Below are 24,756 nucleotides of genomic sequence, written 5' to 3'. Positions count from 1 at the left end.
CAGCTGTCTATCCTCCAGAGTACTGGAAAAGTCCAAGCTGCCTCCAGAGCCAAACTGCCAAACAGATGATCGGTTTATTCCAGATGACTGTTCTATATGCTAGTGTATATCTATACACAAAGTTGTGACTGAATATCTTGCTTTCCTTTTCCTTTTTCTTATACCCTTCTTGCAGTTGTTTCCTCTTCTTGCCATCAGATAAGAATGCATGGGGGTCTCAGAATCTTCACACCAGGAAACATGCTTACAATGCTTACTTTGCTCTTAAAATGAGCTAGCTGTTATTTCTTCATTCCTTTATAGACTACCTTGAAAATCTTCATTTGGCCGGAAATTTTCTAGATTACGTTGAGCCTTTAGTTCAACTGTTTGCAAAAGTTACAAACTGGAATCACTACAAAAGTTTTTCTTCCTGGGTGTGGCCAAATCCTGATGAGTTTCCAGATCCTGTACTTCAGGCCCTACCTTTGGCTTTTGCCTCCTTCTTGGGGCTGCTGTCACCTTCTGAGGTGAACTTGGGACATGGGGCATCAAATGGTCTTGAAGAGCCACAGTCAACCTCACAAGGAGGTTAGCAAGACTTACAAACCATTGTTTGCAGCTTTTCCTCATTTCTGTGTGCATAACTCTGCTTCAGGCCTTTGTTTCTCAGATGGAGAGAAGTGGGGAGTAGAAGGCTAGAACATCACCGGTGACTCAATGGAAGAAGCCAGGGTGGAAGAACACGGCCTCCCTAACTCTTTACCTCTATTTTTATTTTTCTCAATATTTTGGGTTGGGTTTTATCTTTGCTAGAATAGGGGAAAATATCATTTTATACTTTAAGTGACTTTACATACAAATAATTGAAAAAAAGGCCAAACTTGTAATATTTCATTTATCGTTAGTTGTGTAAATATACAGACATTAAAATAGACAAGTTAGAGACTATTATAACATTCCTTTTTTTGTTGTATAAACATACCAAAAAGATTAGATAGAAGTACTCATTTCATTTGTTGTTTTTAAACAATTGGAAAACCTCAGTGACATCAGTGTTCAAAACATTTTTATTTCTATAAAATGGAGGAAGAAAATAAAAAGGGGTGTGTTAACTTCTTATTTATATGCATAACATGAAAAATGTTTTCATTCTTAAGTAAATGCCTTTTATATTTAGTATCCATCTTTAACTTCCTCAGTAGGGATTCTTAAATATTCTTGGTAAAACTTGGTACATTCTCTCTCAGTTCTTTTTCTTATAACAAGAGCGTACCTATTATAAACTAATTCTTGTTTTTGCTTTGATGAAACAAAAATTATATGTAGCAGATAATTAGCTAATTATCATTTCCCTATACTTTAACAGAATAAAAATATTTATTTTTAACAATTATTTAATAATTTAAATAATTTAAAAATTAATGAAAATAGTTTGAAAAGAAATACTTTGTATTTTGGTAGCCAGTATGTATACATTTTGTCTAAGAAGAAAAAAAAAAATCTCAAGAAAAATAGGTCCCTTAAAAGTTATTTGGAATTTATTTCAGAAACACTGATAATTCTAGGTCTATTGCCAATAACTTAATTAAGCATTAGTTTTTATTTCTTTATCATCTTTGGTTTTTTCTGTCTCCTCATTTTTCTTTCAGCATAGTATCCAGAAGAAAGGGCTTCTGGACCTGCTTTCAAAAAGTTGATTTAAGTCCAATCTTTTCTCTTTGTGATTGCATAACCTTGGGAAGTCACATTTACTGTATCTTGGCCTAGTTTCTTGATCTGTAAAATGATAGGATTATATTGAATAATAGCCGAGATCCCTTCCAATTTTAACATTCTCTGGTTCTTTAATCTTCTGGATTTGAGGGTAGAATGTAGATGCAGGGACATGAATACACATTGAGAATTGCTATTAAAAATAGAAACAACCCAGAAGTTTGGATTTAGTTGGAGTTATGAATGAGTTCTGGTTTGCTTACACTAAAACACAGACTTCTACTTTACCAATTCCTATCTTCCAAGGAAAATGCATATGTGTGGGTAAGCAAGGCATTTGAAGTGATTGTAGCATTTACTCAACAGTAATTCAGAGCCGCTTCAAACTAGAGACAGTGGCATTGTCTTTGGCCAGGGCAGGTACAGCTCAGATAACATCACTCAGATTATGTACCAAGTCACAGCTGTATCACAGCACTAGCCTGAAGGCATCCTGTTGACACAAGGCCCAGGATCCCAGCTCGCTTATGACAGCTCCTCACTTAGACTTTCCTTATCCCTTCCTAAACTAGAAGCTCTCTCTTCCTTCTTTAGGATCCTATTCACTTGCATTTGATCTTGTATTAAAATTAGTTCTGTACAATTCTCTCTCACTTGCTGGTTCTGAAACTCCCTGAGAGAACCTAATCTGTCTGGTTTATATGTGTATATCCCATGGTGCCTTGCACAAAGTAGGTGCTCAGTGATTTTTGTTGAAGTAAATATTTCATCTCAGTAGCTGAGACTACTGAAGTTAAAAACAACTACAGGGCAGCCCTAGTGGCCCAGCAGTTTAGTGCCGCCTTCAGCCCAGGGCCTGATCCTGGAGACAGGGATCGAGTCCCACGTCAGGCTCCCTGCATGGAGCCTGCTTCTCCCTCTGCCTGTGTCTCTTACTCTCTCTCTCTTTCATGAATAAATAAATAAAAATCTTTTTTTTTTTTTTTAAAAAAAACAACTACAAAAGAATTGTGTTTTATATTTTAAGTTCTAATTCAGGGGTGGAGCTTAATAGAGGTATTGAAACCTGAGCTTAATAGTAGCAGAAGGGCATCCAATGAAAAGTCTCATTTCTACTAAGGTATGGGAATCTTGGCAGCTCAGTCAAGCTGAAAACATTCTTGCCTGGAGTTTTGGAAGGAGACACAAATGCCTTTGTAGTTACCCAAGGGATGATGTTCACTTTAGGTCAGCCCAGTCAGTGATCCACTCTCCCATCTGGAGCTGTCTGCATTTTCCCATAGAGTCTGGCCATGGGTCATACTGTTTCATCACACAATTCTTTACTTGCTATCTATCTAAGGCTTTATGTTACATAAAAAAGTGGTAGCCTGAAATAGAAAATGAGACACTAAATAAAAAAAAATCATCTACTATAGAGATTCAATGAAAAAAGTATATGGTTCTCTTTTTGCAACTCTCATTCTTTTCAGTTAAAATCACTTTTAAGTTTTTTAATGGTTTCTTCTATGAATATAGTAATGTGTATTACTATATTAGTTATAGTGAATATAATCTATTAACTTATTTCTTGAGTAATCAGTTTTAATTATTATTGATGATTTTCTGCTATGAATGTTGTAGATTTGACTTATTGAAATACCACTCAACTTTTCTTCCATTCTTTCTTCCAATGTTTGGTATTATATTAGTGATTTCAGGTTTTCTATTGCAACTTTTTTCATCTACAATAATAGTGTATTTTATTTTTTGTTTCCTCAACTTTAAGGGTGTCCAATGAATCAATGCTATATATGATGGTGAAAATATTCAGTGGCCCTTTCAATGTGATGGCATGTGTCTTTCTGCATTTTACTCTTTAAAAAAAAAAAATCATTTACTTTCCTTTATTTTCTTTGTTCTCCTTCTAGATCCCCATTAGGTTGAACAGTGAACTTTGTGGATTAATACTTTGTGACTCCTATATTCTCGGTCATGCATTTCATCTTTATATTTTTTCATTCTATGTTATGATATTTTAAAAATTTTATGCTCTTTTATGAATTTTTGAGTTTTGCATTTAAAAAATTTTAAGGGTTGGTTCTTACTGTGATCTATCCTATTTTTATAGATTCTTGTTCTTGTTTTTTAAGATTACAACATCATTTAAAAATTTCTGAAAATTTTTGGGTGCTTGAGTGGCTCAGTTGGTTAAGCTTCTGACTCTTGATTTTGGCTCAGGTCCTGATGTCAGGGTTGTGGGATCAAGCCCCAGGTCAGGCTCCACAATCAGTGAGGAAGTCTGCTTAAGATTCTCTCTCTCTCTTTCTCTCTCTCTCTCTCTCTTTGCCTCTCCTCCACACTGTTTCTGTCTCAAATAAATAAATAAATATTAAAAAAAAACTTTTGAGGGTTCTAATTAGAATAATAAAAAAACCAATTTCTTCATTTCCTTGCCTTTCTACTATATTCTACTGAGTCTCCTGCTTTGATGTTATCTTGATCTTTCTCTTTAATGCTATGAGTCTTCCTCAAATGTCTGGTAGTCCTTACTTATTTTTATTTTGGACTACATGTTTAAGTTGATTGTCCCAGGTTGGGGTGGCAGGTTTTCTTGACAGTTTCTTTCCCCAAGATGTCTCTTTCCCGAATTGAAGGCTCTTTGTATGTAGTTAGAGCTTATTATCTGCAGAATATGCCTAAGGGTGAGTGGGTAAGGTAAACTAAGCTCATATCAGCAGTCTGTATTTTTCCCAGGAAGCTTACCTAATTTCTTTAGGTGCCTGTGCTGTTTTTATCTGGGAGGAATGTATACCAAGTTGCCTTTTATTCTGTACACAGAGATCCTGGAGTGTGTTTGTGTGTGTATGTGTGTGTGTGTGAGAGAGAGAGAGGGAGAGAGAGAGAGAACTAATGCAGCTATTTTATTGAAGGACTTTCAGTACCCCTCCCCCCCATTTCTCCTCTCCCCCACTATACCTGCTCACTCTGAGCTAGGAGCCTTTCCAAAGTCCCATTAAAATTGGGTTCTGCTCTTCACTGTGGCTCCCTTCCTGTTCTGTACTGCAGCCTCCTGTGCTCCATTTCACTTAACACAGCATTTTGTCTGCTTTCTAGTCCTACATATGTGTTACTTTAAGTTACAAAAAGGAGTAAAAACCCTCAAAAGCCCAACCAAGATTCAAATTCCTCTCCAGAGATGGAATTCTTAACTTTTAACTTTTATGCTATATTGCTTCTCATAATTATGCCATTAAAAAAATAAATCTCCTCAAAAAATTAAAAATAGATCTACCCTATGATCCAGGAATTGCACCACTGGACAGTCACCTAAAAAATACAAAAACACTAATTCAAAGGGATATATGCATCCCTATGTTTATTGTAGTGTTATTTACATTAGCCAAACCATGGAAGCAGCCCAGGTGTCCCCCAAAAGATGATTGTATAAAGAAGATATGGTGTGTATGTGTGTGTGTGTGTATGTATATATATATATATATATGTATATATATATTTATAGGAATATTACTCAGCCATGAAGAAGACTGAAATCTTGCCCTTTCCAACAACATGCTTAGATTTAGAGAGTATAATGGTAAAAAAAAAAGTCAGAGAAAGACAAGTACCATAAGATCTCACTCATATGCGGAATTTAAGAAACAAAACAGATGAACAAAGGAAAAAGGGAGAGAGAGAGAAAGAGAGAGAGAAACCAGTAACAGAATCTTAACTATAGAGAACAAACTGATGGTTACCAGAAGAAACGTGGGTAAAGGGAGGTGGTAAAGAAGAGATGGAGATTAAAGAGTACACTTACTATGATGAAAATAAAATAAAATAAAATAAAATAAAATAAAATAAAATAAAATAAAATAAAACCCATGAGGATAGAATAAAGTTGGAGCATCAAATAAAAGCTGATGAAATATGGTCTTAAAAATAAAGACATTTTCAAGAAAAGACTCAAAAATGAATATAGTTCTATAGTGATGAGGAGGGCTGAATTATGAAATTATGGTCATGCAATTTAAAATATTTTCAATGGAAAGAAAATGGGGAGGCAGGTAGAGAACCTGGCATATTTGCAGGTAGAGAAGCTGTCTAATAAAGCTGGAAGATATCTATGTAAGTGGTGGATGAGAGAACATGTAACTAAGGGGAATACAAAGGTCTAGGATAAGAATTTCAAGAGAGTTAAAGCCAAAGATTAGCTGAGGCTTACAAAAACCACTAGAGACAGCAGCAGCAATTTTTAGTGCTATTTTCAGAGCAATAGATAGATGAAAATTATAGGTCCATTGCTTGAGAATGATGGTATCATGTTAAAAGAAAACACTACACATCCGCTTTTCTTTTGCCTATACCAAGAAGAATATCTTTAAGCTGACAACATTGAGAGATCATTGCATTAAGAGGTCGTTGATACACACAATGAAAGGAGTCTAATGATAACAAATATTTTTGATTAATTCAAATCCCCAGATCCTGGCAATTTACATTTTAGGCAATATTAATTTGATCATAGTACTACCATATTCTTTGAGAAATTTTGGAGAACAGGGAAAAAATTCAAAAGAATGGAGAAAGGTACTTATGACCCTGAGTTTCAAAACTTCCCATCCCATCAGTGTCATTCTTGGCTATGTATCTTGCTGTGCCAATGGAATATGAGAGGTAACATTAGCTACTTCCAAGAAAAAATCATTAGGAAACACTGTATTTTCTGCCATCCCTGTTGAAAAATATGTTATTAGTGTTTTGAATGATAGCATAGATGTTATATTTCTCAATTTACACAATATAGGACCCATTACATAAGATACTCTCAAGAAAAGGGAGTAGGATGGAAAAATTAGAACGAAAATGATATCTGTTGAAAAGATACTGAAGCAAATGTGAAGCATATCTTCAGTGAAGATACTGAAGCAAAACATTTCAAGTTAGAAATGTTTAACCTGAATAAATGTGTCACTTAAAGTTGTGTTTGTAAGCATCAGTTGTATTGAATGAAGGAGAGCTGCTGCTTTGTGTTTAGGTGAAACCAGATAGCATGGAGTGGTCCAAACCTCAAATAACATTAGAGTGCTGCTGCCTCTATAAAAATGAAGGGGATCTGAAGCTATATTAACAGAGTTGGGTGTCCAGATTATCAATATTAGTATTATGTATTAATATTATATCCAATTCTTGGCACTAATTTTTAATAGGAATGTTGATAAAATCCAAGGATGTTGGGATCAGTTTGCTGAGTGGAGTTGGGCAGGTAGAGCTAGTGGGTCTAAACCTAAACCAAAGGAAAGGGATGATAAGGGAAAGGCTAAAAGAGTAGGGTACAATTGCAGATGTGTTCATATCTAAGGAGGGAGCAGGCTAAATTTTTATATATCAAGATCTGCTTGGCTGCTTTTGACCAGACCACTGCTTTCTTAATCAAGCCTGCTTCCTGGTGATATTAAGTTATAAATACATAAAAGAGACATACTGAATAAATGCACATCATGAAAGATCTGTCTAATCCTGGATGATCAGCAGGATCACTCAAGGACCTTTAAAAAATGCAGATATCAGGCCTCACCTCAGACCTCTTGAACCATTACTTCTGGTGGTATACTCTGGGAATCTGTGATTTCATAAAACTCCATCAATTCTAATGATCTTATGATTTGGGAGCCACTGTGTCTTGTGATATGGTTGGTGTTCATGAGGTAAGAGGTGGATTGGAGAACATTAGTATATTGTCAAGGGAGGCAAAGCTAGGGCAGTGGTTCCCAGATTCTGGTCTTTGTGGACAGTGCAACTTTTTTTTTTTTTTTTAAAGATTTTATTTATTTATTCATGAGGGAGAGAGAGAGAGAGAGAGAGAGAGAGAGAGGCAGAGACACAGGCAGAGGGAGAAGCAGGCTCCATGCAGGGAGCCCGATGTGGGACTCAATCCCGGGACTCGATCATGCCCTGGACCGAAGGCAGATGCTCAACTGCTGAGCCACCCAGGCTGCCCTACAGTGCAACTTTTAAAAGAAATGGGGTTCATCATTATAGGATGGGTGACTTTCTAGTAGAACAAACCAACCAACCAAGCAAACTCTTATCCTTATTGTTCCATTAGAAAGCTGCCTTTAGGGATCCCTGGGTGGCGCAGCGGTTTGGCGCCTGCCTTTGGCCCGGGGCGCGATCCTGGAGACCCGGGATCGAATCCCACATCGGGCTCCTGGTGCATGGAGCCTGCTTCTCCCTCCGCCTGTGTCTCTGCCTCTCTCTCTCTGTGACTATCATAAATAAATAAAAAATTAAAAAAAAAAAAAAAAGAAAGCTGCCTTTAAAAGTTATGTCTGAAACAACCAGTTATCTACACATCAATACAAACTGTAGCTTTGAACTGTTTTTAAAACAAAATTTGCTTTGAACTTCCAAGAGAAATTAGCCTCACATGAGGAAAAGAAGTCATGGGCCTAATTATTAAATATGGATAAGTAAACTTGCCAAACAGATACCATGTTTGTGCCAAAATGTTTTATTTACAAGATCCAAATGACTCATTCATTCTTTCTTTTTTTATTTTTTTAAGATTTATTTATTTATTATTCAGAGAGAGAGAGAGAGGGAGGGACACAGGCAGAGGGAGAAGCAGGCTCCCTGCAGGGAGCCTGATGTGGGACTCCATGCCAGGTCTCCAGGATCACACCGTGGACCAAAGGCAGACGCTCAACCACTGAGTCACCCAGGGATCCCCTGACTCATTCTTTCCAATACCAAATCTCACGTTGGCTTAAAATAATGTTAAATATATGTTTATTTCTGTGAAAGAGAACTTTCATTGGGCCTTTTGTTACTTTGAAATGATTTTTTATTTTCATGAATATTTCATTGCGTTATAGCTTGAGTGACTATCTTAGTAATAGAATTATCAGGGAGACTGCAGAGCAGCCCAAAGGTCCTCTTACTTGCTTGTAGAATCTGCAATTCTGATCCATACTGTTGTTTTTGTTGAGTTTCTATCCCAAGCTTCTCTGTATAGATTATCTAAAAGGCTTTCAACTGTTGATAGGAGGCTAGGCCCTGAATTACAGGCATAATAAATTCAACTGAAGCCATCAATTAATTGAACATATAAACATTGCTAAAAGATTTTAGAAGGTCTAATCCGTGAAATATTATTTTCCTAATATCCTTTGAGCCATTCAACCCTTTAGAAATATATTTTCATAAACTCATTTCCCTTTTCTTCTTTTAGCATTGAGGCCCTATTTGCATATTATTCATTTATATGTTCAACAAAAGCCTAGTGGGAGCTAACAGTTTACTCCAGGCATGGTATTTACAAGATCCCTGTTCTTATGATGCTATGTTCTGAAAAGGAGAAAGCGATAGTAAACTTGCAGATAAATTAAAAAAATTCATCTAGTGACAAGTGCTGTAAAGAAAAATTAAATGGGATCAGATAATTGTTGGGGGATCCTCCTTTAGATGGAATAGTTTGGAAAAGGAGGCAATATTTGAAATAAGCCTTATTCACTGTGGGCAGCTGTGAGAGGAGAGCTCGAGGGAGCAGCAATAACCAGTGCAAGGCCCTGAGGCCAGAATAAGCTGGGGAATTGACAGGCCAGTCGTACTACTGTAATGAAAACTCGCAGGGCACAAAAGATGGTTAGAAATAAGGCAAGGGCCAGATAAGGCAGGATGTCACAGGCTATGGTAGGAGTCTGAATTTATTCTAAGTGTGATAGGTTCTAATCAGAGAGTGATATATTTTTACAAAGTATTTTACAAAGATAACTCAGGCTCTGTGTAGAGAATGGACCCCAGTCAAGTAAGAGTGGAATGAGGAAGACTATCTAGAAGCTGTTGCATTAGTTTGGTCTAGAGATGATGGCTGCTTGTTAGTGTAAAGCTTTCGACTGAGGAAATGTGTATGAAAATCACACGTATGCCCCTTTCAGCAGACATTCTCAGTCAAGAAGGGCGCATAAATGACGTTTACAACCTGATTCAACCTAAACTTGTATTTTCCGGCCTAAGGCCCACATGGCCAGCATTATCATTAGTTTCATTTCTCAGTTCTTAGCCTTCTACTTTCTTCAATTGAGGACCACTAGGTTAGATGATGGGGCAGGACAACTTGGTCTTTATCAGGCCGAATGGCATCTATCCCAGTAAAAACCCAGAGGCCAGCCCTCAATTGTTCTTGCCATTCTCTTTTTTCTTTCCACAGGCTTTTTTTCCCAGTTTCTTCCCCCGAATTTTCTGTCCCCAACACAAGTTCCCAACTCCTCTGCTGCTGTCTACTCTAAAAGGATGTCAATTTTTATGCTGTTGTTTTGAAGGATTTATTTTTTGTATGTAAAGGAATACAGAGATGAATACAAATAAAAATACAGAAAACTTAATTTATTTCACCAAAGAAAGGGGAAGTGAGGAAGTTACCTATCCTTTTTGTTAAATCTTAAGGACAACCAGAGGGGATGGAACATGTTTTGAACCCTTTTTTTTAAAAAGGGAAGTTATGTTGACATGGCTTTTGATAAGAATATAATAAAATCTAACATGTATTGAGCTATATGCCAAGCAATATTGTAGGTGTTTTCTTGGACCAGTTCTCCTCTAGTTATTCTTCTTCACAGATGAGGAAACGGAGGCTCAGCACTATGAAGTGATTGGCTCAGGGTCCTACAGGGAGTGAGGGGCTAACCCAGGATTTTAAGCCAGGTTTTTCTCTTCTCTAAGCTATGTTTCCTCTCCAGGTGAGATGACTTGGGAATCTGCAGTGAAAAGAGACTTTGCAGGTGTGAGGCTGAAGAATCCCTCACCAGGTGTGTGCAATGCCTCCCTCACTCCTAATGTGGCTTTAACTCCTCCTCCAGGTCCTCTATGCTTGATGCGCTTTTTACCTCTGGGCCTTACTTTCACCTTATTTTTCCTTAATATCCCCTTCACGTAGCTGTTTACTGAGAAGGATCTCTGTAAGTGTGTGGTTGCCAAAATTAAAAGAAATCTGTCCCCTAATTTTGTCACTAAATTTCTGACTCTGATGGTCCCAATATTCGCTTGCTTTAAAAGCTGCTGTTTCTCTGTGGGTACTCTCCTTGTGTCTGAAGGGGCAACCAGGAGAGCAGAGCTTCCTAAGCTGGAGGGACACAAAGCTTTCCACTCTGTGGTTTGTCCCCATACATGCTGAGATGTTCATTTATCACCTCAGCCATCTCACAGGTATACTCTTGGTCACAGCAGGCTCCAGGAGATTACTTGTCTCGCTACTGAATTTTCTTTATATGCTTTTTTTTTAAGTATGTTTGAAATTATAGTCTTGAGCTTTCCTTTTTCATACACAAACTAATCATTATGAAACCCAATAATGATCCCTGAGAGAAAAACCACATGGTGCACAAGGGCTCAGACGTGGGGTGAGGGTGTTGGACAACAGACATCGTTCCCGGACCTGTGGACACAATTCTCTCCGGGGGGTCAGTGCACTGCATTTTTATGACTCGAAGCTATTTTTTTTTTCAGGATATTACACCATAGTTTCCGCAAAGCACAAATGTGTGTTGTAATGCCTATTTTGCATGTGCCATATCATTCCTGAGCCTGAAGTCTCAAGGTTTGAGCATCATGTATTATTGATCTGATGATTTGACTTTAACACAGGAGAAGAGAAAGTTTAAAGGACCAGAAAAATCGGAAACAATCCATGAGATTAAAGGACTGGTTTTCTGTAATCCCTTTGACAAAAATCCTTTAATATTTTATTCTTACGGGTTATGTGACTACCAGATGGTTAACTTGATTATTTACCTTAGAGTATACAAAAGAGCATGAGGGAGAGATTTCTTTCTTTCTTTCTTTCTTTCTTTCTTTCTTTCTTTCTTTCTTTCTTTCTTTCTTTTTTTTTTTTTTTTAAGATTTTATTTATTTATTTATGAGAGACACACAGAGAGAGGCAGAGACACAGGCAGAGGGAGAAACAGGCCCCTCACAGGAAGCCCGACATGGAACTTAATCCTGGGTCTCCAGGATCATGCCCTGGGCCCAAGGCAGGTGCTAAACCACTGAGTCATCCAGGGATCCCCGAGATTTCTTTTAAATTTAAGATATAAATATGTTTTATCTCCAGGAGATAGAAAATAGGTATACCTGAGCATTTTACTTTTGAAAGACAAAGATTTTGGTGCTTAGTTTTAAAGCTAAAGCAGTTTTCTTCTTGGGCCAAAATTAGAACAAGGGAAAGTTCTGGCACATATACCTCTCAGAAAAAGCTGGCAGATCTTACTTTTTATTTTCTAGCAGAATCTGCTCTTAAGACTCAAGTACTCTTTCATATCATAGTGGTAACATCTCTTGATCTCTCACAAAGAAAGTTGTAGTTGGGGGATCCCTGGGTGGCTCAGCAGGTTTAGCGCTGCCTTCAGCCCAGGGAATGATCCTGGAGACCTGGGATCGAGTCCCACATCGGGCTTCCTGCATGGAGCCTGCTTCTCTCTCTGCCTGTGTCTCTGCCTCACTCGCTCTGTGTGTGTGTGTGTCTCATGAATAAATAAATAAAATCTTTATAAAAAAGAAAGAGAAAAAAAAAAGAAAGTTGTAGTTTACCACACAGATCAAGTCTTTAGGTGAAAGAAAGGAATCTCCTGAGTCTGATTTATCTGTTTACTTCTGTTTAAAAGTTTATATTATACTTTGTTCCAAAAAGGAGATTTAAGGCTATGCATCTTACAATAAGAAAAAAAGTTAAGGGATCCCTGGGTGGCGCAGCGGTTTGGCGCCTGCCTTTGGCCCAGGGCGCGATCCTGGAGACCCGGGATCGAATCCCACATCAGGCTCCCGGTGCATGGAGCCTGCTTCTCCCTCCGCCTGTGTCTCTGCCTCTCTCTCTCTCTCTCTGTGACTATCATAAATAAATAAAAAATTAAAAAAAAAAAAAGAAAAAAAAGAAAAAAAGTTAAAAATAAATAATTGAGAACATTAGGATGACTTTAATATTGAGAATTCAGGGGTTTAGGGAAAAATGAAACTTTTTGTTGTTTTGTTATTGTTATCAGGGATTCTTATTTTACCTTGATATCTTAACAGAGCAGAGGTGGGATGGAGTCACCAGCTCCACTTACAGCAGAGTGTCTTTCAGCGTTTGTTAGATAATTTATGGTGAAAAAATATTTTTTTGTATTTCTCAGCTTGGTTGGGGCATTTAGTACAGTTTACTATTCCAGGTTTAGTTCTTTAGTAGCCCTCTCTTTGGTTATTTATTAACCTCCCTTTAAAGTACAACTTAATCGTTCAAGGAAGGTACAAAGTTCAGCTAATGTTTCTATTGTTCCAAATAAGATAATATATAAGGCCACTGTATAACACGAAATGCCTCCTAAAACCTAAAATTCATATAGAAACAATTAGCCTGTAAGGAACTGGCTCTGAATACCAGCATTATACAGGGTAATCCTGCACTAACAGAAAAATGCTGCCCACATTAATGGTGTGTTTATATGATACCTGTGTCCCAACTAGTTTATATGTTTCGTTTGTAATATCCACCTCCTCCTCCCTCTTTTGCTATCCTTATAAGGACAGGATGCCAAAGGTGATCAGAAATTCCCTAGGGAAGCCAGAGGAAGAAAGCAGTAGATGTCTTCCCCTCTAGAGATAGGTCTATTATGCAACTCATCAAGAATGATGATTGCTTAGGATCCAAAATTCAGGCTGAACACAGGGCTTCAGGTTTTCCCCCCATTTGGAGTAATGAAAAAAGTAGCTCTAGAAGACCTGACTAAATTTCTAGGCACTATGTTTTCAAAACAGTAATAGATCATATGTCTCTCACCTGCCCTCCCAGAACCTAGAACAATACCTCCTTATCCTTATGTGTTTAGTATTACTTGTAAAATGAATGTAAAAAGAAATCTCCCTTCTGAAACCAAGTTTCTGAGAGTCAGTGTAATGAGAGCTCTAAGGTACTTCTTAGGTATGAGAAATCCTTCAATTTATACCCCGTTGACTGAAGATAAACATGCTCTTAATCCTTATTATACTGTGTTGGTTAAGGGTACTCAGTTCTGGAATCAAGTTGCCTGAATTCAGAACATGTATTAACCACCTAGTAGCTGTGCAAATGTGGGGAAGTTACCTAGCTCCTCTGGGACTCAGTTTTATCAACTGTCATGTTAGGAGAAGTAAATGATTTATGAAGTGCATAGTATGAGATACCCATAGCCTGATAAATATTTGACAGCAGTCACAGTATAGTAGCTCGAGCCTTGAAAAAGCCTCCAAACCTATCCGCTAAAAGGAAGATTCTTTGTGTCTAGAAGTAATAGGAACTTCAAGGAGTTAGAGACAGATTCTCATCTACCTGTGGCTTTTTAAGTCATGTGATAATTAAAAGAATGTTGAAAAGGACTGTTTTCCAGAAAGAATTAGGCAACTATTCAAAGTATTTTGAGTCAGAAATAAATATTGGTAGATTTCTCTCTTTAAAGAGATTTTTAGAATTATCTCCAGTAGAATGAAGAGTTTACAGATTTTAAAAAAATTAAACATTTTGGAATATCCTAAATATGAGATTTTACTTTGAAGGTATTTTTCTTTAACAAACATGCCATTCATTCAGCAAAAAATTTTTAAGCAACCACTATATGCCATGCATTATGTTAGGTACTAGGGAGAAAAAGTGAAAAAGACACGGTTCCTGTTCTAAATGAGGTTAGAGAATCTAAATATTCAGATAAGCAATGCCCTTCAAAATAGTTACCCTTATTTCCTGCACATTTATTCCAATATTATTGCTTTTGATGCCTTCAAACAACTCTTGGGCAGTGCCTTCTTACCTGAGCCACCCAATGCCCGAGCCACCCAAAAACAGCAGTGGCCTCTTCACTTTTTGGAAAGACTAATAGTCAGTGGACATTGAAATACCTCAAATCTCCTTTATTGGTTGAGCAGCCACAGCTCAGAAACTCTCAAATGCCCACCTGGATGCCCACTGCTAGTTTGTCTTCTAGGACCTTCTAGAACACCTCACAACCCAGCTACTAAAAAGCTAATACCTGGATTTTGGTCAGGGTCCTCCAGGACCTTGCTCCAGTGACATCTGTTTCAACTAGTTTCTGTCCTGCCATACTTTTTGTTGAATACTTTGAGTATCACCCCTTACGTAAAGTATCACTTTGTATTTTTCTCAATCCTTCTTTCATATCTACTTCATTCTACCTGGTACATCCAGGACCCCAATCCTATTCTAGATTACTTTTAGCTATGGATAAAGATCAACTCTAAAAGACAAAATTTGGCTGCCTATGAAGACATTGTTTAAAATAAAAAGGAACAGACTAAAGAAAAATTTAAAAGAAAGATTTTGATATTGTTCTGTGCAAAGGCAAATGTCATTGAAGTTAGCCCGTGGGCTCCCAAGATGACTACTCAGAGGGGATGACATCATTTCTTAGGTAAATTCTGGTGCTTTTATGAACAAAAGCGATAGTATCAGGCCAATTACTTTATAGTCACATCTTGCATTTTAGATGAATGTCTAATTTTAGAAGAGTTGTATTTAAAGTACTAAAACCTTTAGTTATGAGCATTTTTAAAACAGTATACTTTTTTCAGCTAATATTAGCACATGTTAGCAAAATGTTATATATAGGGAGTATGGTAGGTATGTTTATATCAGTAGCATTTTGGAATTTCTAATACTGAGCTATAGAAATAACAGTGAATATCTATAGGATTCAGAATTATTTAAAATTGTAAAGTGTGGAACAGTTATAGAAATTTTTGTTGTGGGAAATGTGAATAGAAACATACGTTGTTATAAAATATCCTTATTTTTAAATAGGATTTGTATGATGGGAATATAAATTTATTTTTATTTGTTACAAGACTCTCAAAAAGCAAAAACACAAATCAACAAAAACAAAACAAGACAGAAAAGACTTTCTGAAGACAAAATTATTTATTGGTTGGTGGGACACAGTTTTAAAAGGAATGAATATCTGATACCTGTGCTAAAGACAGACTGGATGTTAGGTCCCATAGCCTAAAAAATTGATAAATCATATATAGCTAACTTTCTTACTGGTTCAGCTGCTAAATCTTTTGTGTGAAAATCAGTAGATTTTTTTCATAACGATAGTAGATCCTATAGATAACATTATTTCATTCTATAACATTAACCTCTGAGCTAAAGTTTATTTGTTGAATGAATGTATGGATGATCAGGGATAGGAATGACATTTCTTTTGGATCATTTCTTAGAGTTTCATTTCTTTTAAAGATAATTTTTACTTATTTTTCTTGCAAAAATAATTACAAGTTGATAGAAAATTTTCACAAATGAATTGAGTAAAAAGATTACACACTAAATAATCATTAGCATTTTTTTGTATATTGACACCTATTTTTATATATGTGCATTGTAAGTATGTGTGTTTTCTTTGGTTTACAAAAAAATCAGACGTACTTTTTCTTTTATATAACATATTGTGATATCTACCCATCTATGCTATTAAACAGTGTTCTATAGCATTATGTTGAGTGCATAATATTCTACTCTAAGTTTATATTGTAATTTATTTCACCAATCTTCTGTTATTGAGCATTTAGGTTGCTTTTAATCTTTTGCCATTGTGTTGTAGGGACATTTGGCTATTCCAAGAGTTTTAAATCATTCTTGTGTTATTTTTCCCTTGGACAGTTAAGCCTATGGATCCTTTCTCAGAATAATGTTGGTGGGTTGTTTTTTTTTTTTTTTTTGGCATAAAAACGTAGGGTTACAGAAGAAACCAATTTAAAAAATCTGTTTAAAAAATCTATCAAATATTTTTAAAATTTATGATATATGTATTTCATAATATCAGTGATATACTCATGTGAGTATATTAAATAACAAAATATTAAATATTTTATTTAATATTAAATATTAAACATATTAAATAAAATCTAGTGGCACATCTAATAACAATCAATTTTAATTAGTGATGAACATAAGTGAACTTTGAGATACCTGAAACGATTAGAATGCAGTATAAAAGTAGCTTTTATGTTCCATTTATTTCATTGTAATTTGTTGTTTACATCAATAATAGATGGAAATGCTCCATTTCAGCCAGGGGTTAATGAAAATAAAGATGTGAATTTTTTTCCTGTCCAAACTCACAAATAGCTTGAATTTTATACAAGCATCTCCATAGCCACAAGACCTCAGATTAAGAACCTCTGTGAACATATCAGATTAATTTGAAAGTACTGAACATAGTAATAAGGGAGAAGTAGGTACGTTCCCCAAAGATTAGCAATATGGGCTTAAAAAACCTAAATGGTACTAGCCTTGCTAAAGCCAATGGATGTTGAGAATCATAATCTGTAACACAAATAGACCAAGATGATGAGTAATGGTGGAAGAAACCTAGGAGTTGTGGGAAGCTAATTATGAGTAGGGTTTCAAAGGAATGGAAGAGCAGAGAAAAACCCTGCTATTTCAGGCTTCTAATGAAAAGACATTGTGTTATTGAAAAGGGGAGAGTGAGCTTTCCTCTAACTTAGTGAAACCCAAATGTACCAGCCTCAACAACCAGTGACTACAAAATATTATCATATTTCCTCTGAAACCCCAAGTAAGATAAGCTCCAGTCTCACAGACCAGCCTGATTGCTCAAAATTGGCACCTCTCTCAAACATTCCACCAAATTTTCCTTCATTCCAAAGAGTGCTGTTTTGAGGATATGCAGGATGGATCAGGTCTTATATGTTCTTTCATTTGGGAAAAGGCACTACATGTTGCTTCTGTTGTCAGTGACCCTTGTGAAGTTGATCTATAAAGATGTTAACCATCTTTCTGACCTGGTTTTGGGTGGCAGGGGTCCTTTCTGTATCCTTAACTACTGAGCAAAAACCAGTTCCTCTTCTAATTCTTTACAGCACAGACCAGGCTGCAATTCCCACAAAATTTCATCCAACGTGAGAGTGGACCAGAGTGATATTGGTAAGTACCACACAGAATAACCGTGTATCTACAATAGAGCTTCTAGGACAGCCAGGTCTCAGGATGGCTAAAGGGATTTCTTACTAGCTCAGTCTGGGATAGTTTAAATATTCCCAAGAGACTTCCATGGAGAAGAGAGGAAAACCTCTCTCCAGTAAAAATCTCATTCTGGAGTCCCCATTCCTAGTTCAGACCCCTCTTGGGATTGACATTGGGAATGCCATATGGGAAAGACCCCAGCTCTACCCATAGGAGTTGACCCACAATTTATTAGTTCAGCATCTAAACATTCTGAATTATTTAGTCCTAAAAAATATCATGACTAGAAATTCAAAAGTGCAGCCTGTTTTGTTTTTTTTTTTTTGGTTTCTTGTACAGCATGTGAAGCTCATATTTATGTATCACTTTTATAGTCTTTAAATTGAGTCTTCTGCAAACAACTACTGTGACAGGACAAACATCTTCATGTCTTTTACTCATTTTCTAATTGGATGGCTTATTTTTTAACTGTTGAATTTTAAGTTCTTAAGATATTCTAGTAAACAGTCCTTTGTAAAATATGTAATTTGCAAATATTTCCTTCCAGTACATAGCTTGTCTTTTTATCCTCTTTATGGTCTTTTTCAGAGCAAAAGTTTTTATTTTGGTGAGGCCCAGTCTATCAGTTTTCCCTCTTACAGACTGCATTTTTGGTGTCATGTCAACGAATTCTCCTTAGATCTCAATCCCAGAGATTTTCTCTTATTTTTTTTCCCTAACATTGAAAAGGTAGTATAGTTTCACATTTATTTATTTATTTATTTATTTATTTATTTATTTATTTATTTATGCTTTACATTTAAATCCATCATCTATTTTGGGTTAATTTTTATATAAGATGTGAGATTTAGGCCAAGGTTCTTATTTATTTATTTTTCCATAGATGTCCAATTGCTCCAGCAGCATGGGTTGAAATGCTATCCTTTCCTCATTCAATTGCTTTTTACCTTTGTTAAAAGTCAGCTGCCATATTTGTGTGAGTCTCTCTCTAGATTTTCTATTATGTTCCATTAATCTGTGTTTCTATGACTCCACCAAGACTACACAGTTTTGTTTATTGTAGCTACACAATAAATCTTTAAATTGAGTAGACTGATTTCTCCCCCATTATTATTCTTTTAAAAAAATATTTTTAGCTATTCTAGTTCCTTTGCCTTTTCCCTTATATAAAGAATAATCTTGCCTATAATGACAAAACTTCTGGAAATTAGTTTATACCTATGCACTTGAGCCTTGAATAACACATAGATTTGAACTACTCACATTTAGTTGTACACCTTTTTTTAAAAAATAAATATAGTATAGTATTCTAAATGTATTTTCTTTTCTTTATGATTTTCTTAATAACATTTTCTTTTCTCCAGCTTACTTTATTGTAAGGACATAGTATATAATACATATAGCATACAAAATATGTGTTAATAGAGTGTTTTTGTTATAGGTTAGGCTTCCAGTCAACAGTAAGCTATTAATGGCTAAGTTTTTGGAAAGTCAAAAGTTATATGTGGATTTTTGATAGTGTGAGGGGTCAGCATCCCTAACACCTGTGTTGTTCAAGGGTTGACTGTATATGAATTTAAGAAGCAAGACCTTTACTGTGTCTTTCATTCCATGAACACAGTATGTCTCTCCATATATTTAGATATTCTTTGATTTCTTTAATCAACATTTTGCAGTTTTCAGCATACAAATACAATATAGTACTATAGTGTTAGATTTACACATAACTATTTCATTTTTTGAAAGATTGTAATTGGTATTATATTTTTAATTTTGATGTTCATTGCTAATACATAGAAATGAAGTTGATTTTTTAAGTATTTATTTTATATCCTGTAGTTTTGCTGAATTCATATATAGTTCCAGAAGTTTTCTTGGGGATTTCATGGAATTTTCTATATGGGCAATTATGATCTTTGAGGGAAGGCATTTAGTCTTTCATAATTATGTATATCAGCTTTATCAAATTGAAGCAGTTCCCATTATTCCTACTTTTTGAGAGTTTGCATCATGAATGTCGAATTTTATCAAATGCTATTTCTCATCAAATGATATGATCATATAATTTTTTTTCATTAGATTATTAATATGGTAGATTACATTGACTGATCTTCAAATATTGAAGTAACCTTGCATCCCTGGAGTAAATTCTCCTTGATCATGGTATATAATTCATTGTATTTATTGCTGACTTCTGTTTGCTAATGTTTTCTTAAGGATTTTTACATGTATTTTTATAAGTGATATTGGCCTGTAGTTTTCTTATACTCACATTGTGTGCTATCAGGGTAATATTAGCTTCATAAAATGAATTGAGAGTGTTCTCTCCTCTTCTGTTTTCTGAAAGAGATTGTATAATATTGTTTTTTAAATTATCCTATAAACATTTGGAAGAATTCTCTGGGGACACCATCTAGGCCTAGAGATTTTCTTTGAGCTTTTAAATTATGAATTTTTTAAAAATATTTTATTCATTTATTCATGAGAGACACAGAGAGAGAGAGAGGCAGAAACACAGGCAGAGGGAGAAGCAGGCTCCATGCAGGGAGCCCGACATGGGACTCGGTCCCGGGTCCCCAGGATCACACCCTGGGCTGAAGGCGATGCTAAACTGCTGAGCCACCCAGGCTGCCCTAAATTATGAATTTTTAAATTATGAAATAACCATTTCCTGAATAATTGTTGGACAATACAAATTATCTATTTCATATTGGGTTAATTGTGGTGCTTTTCAAAGAGTTGGTCCATTGTATATAAATTGTCAGACTTATTTGTGTGCACTTCTTCACAGTATTTCTGTATTATTCAGGGTCGGTCATATCCCTTTTTAAACTTCTGGTATTGGTAATTTGTGGCTCCTTTTTTATTCCTTTGCCAGTCTTGTGAGAGATTTGTCAATTTTACTGATCTAAGAGAACCAAATTTTGGTTTCATTGATTTGTTTTTTATTATTTCCTTCTTCTCTTTATTTTGGGTTTGCTTTTCTCTTTTCCTAGGTTCTTGAGGTGGAAACTTAGATTACTGATTTGAGATTTTGCCTCTTTTCTATCGTAAGCATTTAGTGCTATATATTTCCCTCTCAGCATTGCATTAGCTGGATCCCACAAATGTTTCTATGTTGTACTTTCATATTCACTCTGTTCAATGTAATTTTTTTATTTCTCTTGAGGCATCTTCTTTGAGCCATGTGTTATTTAGAAATGTATTGTTTTTCTTTCTGTTATTGATTTCTAGTTTGCTTCCATTATGGTCAGAGAATATACTCTTATGATTTAGATTTTTTGTAATTTGTTGATTTTTTTTTGTGGCCTGTGACATGGTCTATCTCAGTGTATGTTCTATGGCTCTTGAAAGAATGTAAGTTCTTCTCTGGTTGGGTGGACTGTTCCATAAATGTTGATTAGACTCTTTTGGTTGATGGTGTTATAGAATTTTCTGTATCCTTGCTGATTTTATCTGGTTTCTGCCAACTGTTGAGAGAGGAATTCTAACATCTCTATAGTTGTAGGTTTGTTTGTTTTTCCTTTCATTTACACCAGTTTTTGCTTCAGATATTTTGTAGCTCTGTTGTTTGGCTCATACGTATCAAAGACTGCCTTGTCCTTCTGATGGATTGACCATTTTATCATTATGTCATATCATTCTATGTGGTAAATCTTTGCTCTTAAGTCTACTTTATCTGATATTAATATGACTATTCTTGCTTTCTTTTTATTAACATTTGCATAATATATCTTTTTCTATCCTTGTACTTGCAACTTACTTGTATTATATTTAAAGTGTTTCTTGTAGACAGCATATAATTGGGTCATGTTTTTTAATCTACTCTGCCAATTTCATTCTTTTAATTGGTGCATGTAAGTACTCTTTTATCTATAAAATTTACTTCCTAAATATTAAGTAAATAATGCACACAATTAGACAAAATTTGAAAGACACCAAAAAGGACATGTTAAAAAGTCAGTCTTCTTCTATCCTTCCCCCCAGTCTTCCCATCCCCTTCCCAAGAGGCAACCATATTCTCCAGTTTCCTGTTGTCTTCTGTCAGACCAATCTACACAAATTCAAACATTTCTAGGTCTATATATTTTTTTCCTTAAAAGGAAAAAAACAAATAAAAAAAAACAAAGTGTATACATTATTCTACCTCTTATTTTATTTATATACTTAATAGCATTCCTTGGAGAACTTTCTATATTAGTATATATAGAGGACCTGGGTGGCTCAGTTATCTATGTGTCCAACTCTTGATTTTGAGATTAAGCTCTGCATCAGGCTCCAAGCTGGTGTGGAGCCTACTTGGGATTCTCTCTCTCTCTCTAAAAGAATGTGGTTGGTTTTTTTTTTTCTTCTACTTTCAAAAGTCTTAAAAGTCAGTGTCAGGAAGTGTGCTCTTTTATACAAGATTACATGTGAAAATCCTCATGAGTTGAAAGCATTAGTCAGTCAGAATGGATAATATAATTTATAATAAAATAAATTATATATATTGAGCTTAAATAATATATACTTTAGAATAAATGTGATGGAAATCTATTCTTTGTAAGTCATATATTTCCAAAGAGTTGTGAAGTTATTTGGTAATGAAATAATGGGGTGAGACCAAGAAAAGGAAAGACAGTATTTCTAGTCAAAATATAGCTCCTGGAAACTTTGTAAAATACTTCATGCCATTATTTTCTTATATACCCAAATGGGGGAAAACCTACTATCCCATGAAATAAAACAGAATTCTGGACTTGGAATTTTCCTTTGTCTTTTATGAATTGCAAAATAAAGAAACTTCTGAAGGGAGAATGATTAATCTATTTAACAAATATATATTGGATACCTATTATGTTCCAGACACAGTTCTAGTCAGTAAACAAAGCAGAAAAAGTCTCTACAATCTTAGAGCTCGCATTCTGGGAAAAGCAGTGGAGAATAAAGAAAACAAAGGAGTAAAAACCAAGAAAAAAAGCAGGTAGTGATATTAATTTTGAAGAGAATAAAACTGGGTTATATGTTGCAGAGACACTGGGAGATTGTTTTATGTTTGATGTTAGAAGATTCTGTTAACTGAGAAGCCCAGGAAACCATGTCCATAATCCAAGAAAAAGTCTTTTGCTTACATTGCTCTAGTTTGCTCTGTCCTCCTCTGACCTCCTACTGGCTAAATCCTTAAAGCCACAGCACAGTCCTACATTCTTGGTACAGCCTTCTGGGATATTCCTGCCAGGAGAAAGAAAGTGCACCTGATGTAACAGCCACTGTAAGTACTGGACTGGAGAATGATCTGATTGGCCCAGTGCAAGAAGGGTTGGAGAGAAGAAGAAACCACAAGTAGAAAGGCCAGAAGAGGAAATTAAGCTAAATATATACTATCTCAAGAATATTCCCAGAAATTACTGTTAAAATTAAACATCTGCTTACAATGGAATACTGTATAGCAGGGGTTCTCAAACCTTATGGTCTAATGACCCTTTATGCCCTTAAAATTATTGAAGACTTTAAAGGGCTTTTGATTATGTGGATTATAGCTTTTCGTGTTTGCCACATTATGACTTAAAATTGAGAAATTTAAAGAATGTTTTATTATAAATTCATTTTAAAATAATACTAAACACATTGCATGGTAACATAACAATTTTTTATAAAAATGGCTTTATTTTGCACAGAAATTGCATGAAAATAGAGGTGTTGTTTTACGTTTTACAATCTTTTTACAACCAGATTGAGAAAATAGCTGGTTTCTCATCTCTGCTTCTCTATTTGATTTGTTGCTAAATGTTTAAAGTATATGAAGAAAATGCAGCTTCACAAAGGTATGTATGTATGTATGTATGTATGATAAATGTGGATATCCTTCTTTGATACTACATTAAAACTTGACAAGTAATAGTTCCTTAAAAGTTAATTGTGATGTGGATTCTGGAACCATCAATAAATTTTTCATACTCTGTCATTGGTCTATCCTACACTTTGAATTGATCTTTTACCAGTGCTTGATTTGTATTATGCATTGGTTATTTGGAAAATATTGATTCACCGAGTTATACAGAGCCTTCAAATGCTTACATATTTCCTATATTTTAAAAATCACATACAGTAAAGCCTTTAAATGTTGGGAAGCTGTCAAACTCATGATGACGGACATGATTTACAAAATTTTAGTTTTTGTTTGTAAGTTGAAGTTTTGTCATTGACTTCAATTACTTCTCAGTTTTCCCTGAAGTTAAGGACTCCTTTCATTTATTTTTAAGAAAATGTCTGCCAAATACCCAAATTTCAAAAACTATAGTTTTCTTTGCAGTAGAAATATTTCATATATACTTTACATCACACAGAATATTAAAAAGACATGTACTCAAGTGTTGAGAGCTAATGCAATTAATAATTTGTTTACTAAGAACATTATTAAATAAAGTTAGCATTTTTTTTCTTTTATGGTTTTGTTCACTGGTAGTGCATGGTGTTGAACAATGATAGAATGATGACTGGTACAGTTTGGTGCCATTGCTTTGATTTATGTTAAGGTACCAGCAATTTTACCCACTTTTGCTTTTGTACCATCAGTACAAATATCAATACAGCAAAAGGGACAAATTATATCTTACTATATTTATGGAAATGGAAATTGCTTACTTCTGGACCATTCTTTGAACTACACTTATGAACCACACTTTGGGAATTACCAATGAACAAAAATGACAATGAATATCTATAGCTATCCACAACAGTAATAGAAATCTCTATTGAATCTCAGAAATATAATGTCAAGTAAAGGAAGCCAGATCCAAAAATAGTACATGATTTATGACCCCTGCTTTATAAAATATGAAAACAGGCAAAGCTTATCTGTGGTATTAGAAATAGGAAGATGGTTGTCCTTGCAGGAGGTGAGTGAAAGGAGGCAAGAAGTAAGCCTCTGGAATGCTCTGAATATTCTGTTCTTGAGCTAGGCGTTGGTCACATGTATATATTCAGATAGTGGTATGCTTATAACATGCATACTTTCTGTATGTATATTTTAACAAAAATTTCCAAATTTTAGTTTTGTAAAACTAGAGTTATTTTCTTAGTTTTATTTCTTACCC

General features: G+C 35.2%; 1 long non-coding RNA gene across 1 annotated transcript in view; it reads left to right on the top strand.

The window, feature by feature from the left end:
- The window catches only part of LOC121490187, a 245,695-nt gene extending 222,651 nt beyond the window's left edge, over window positions 1-23,044 (top strand). Inside the window, exons 4-6 of the long non-coding RNA XR_005987528.1 lie at window positions 10,416-10,484; window positions 17,578-17,641; window positions 22,802-23,044. This is a non-coding gene — a long non-coding RNA (uncharacterized LOC121490187). The remainder of the gene's footprint in view (window positions 1-10,415; window positions 10,485-17,577; window positions 17,642-22,801) is intronic.
- The last annotated feature ends 1,712 nt before the right edge of the window (window positions 23,045-24,756 follow it).

The sequence above is a fragment of the Vulpes lagopus genome, chromosome 4 (assembly GCF_018345385.1).
Source record: "Vulpes lagopus strain Blue_001 chromosome 4, ASM1834538v1, whole genome shotgun sequence".
NCBI classification, from domain to species: Eukaryota; Metazoa; Chordata; class Mammalia; order Carnivora; family Canidae; genus Vulpes; species Vulpes lagopus.
This window is presented reverse-complemented; position numbering and strand designations above follow the sequence as displayed.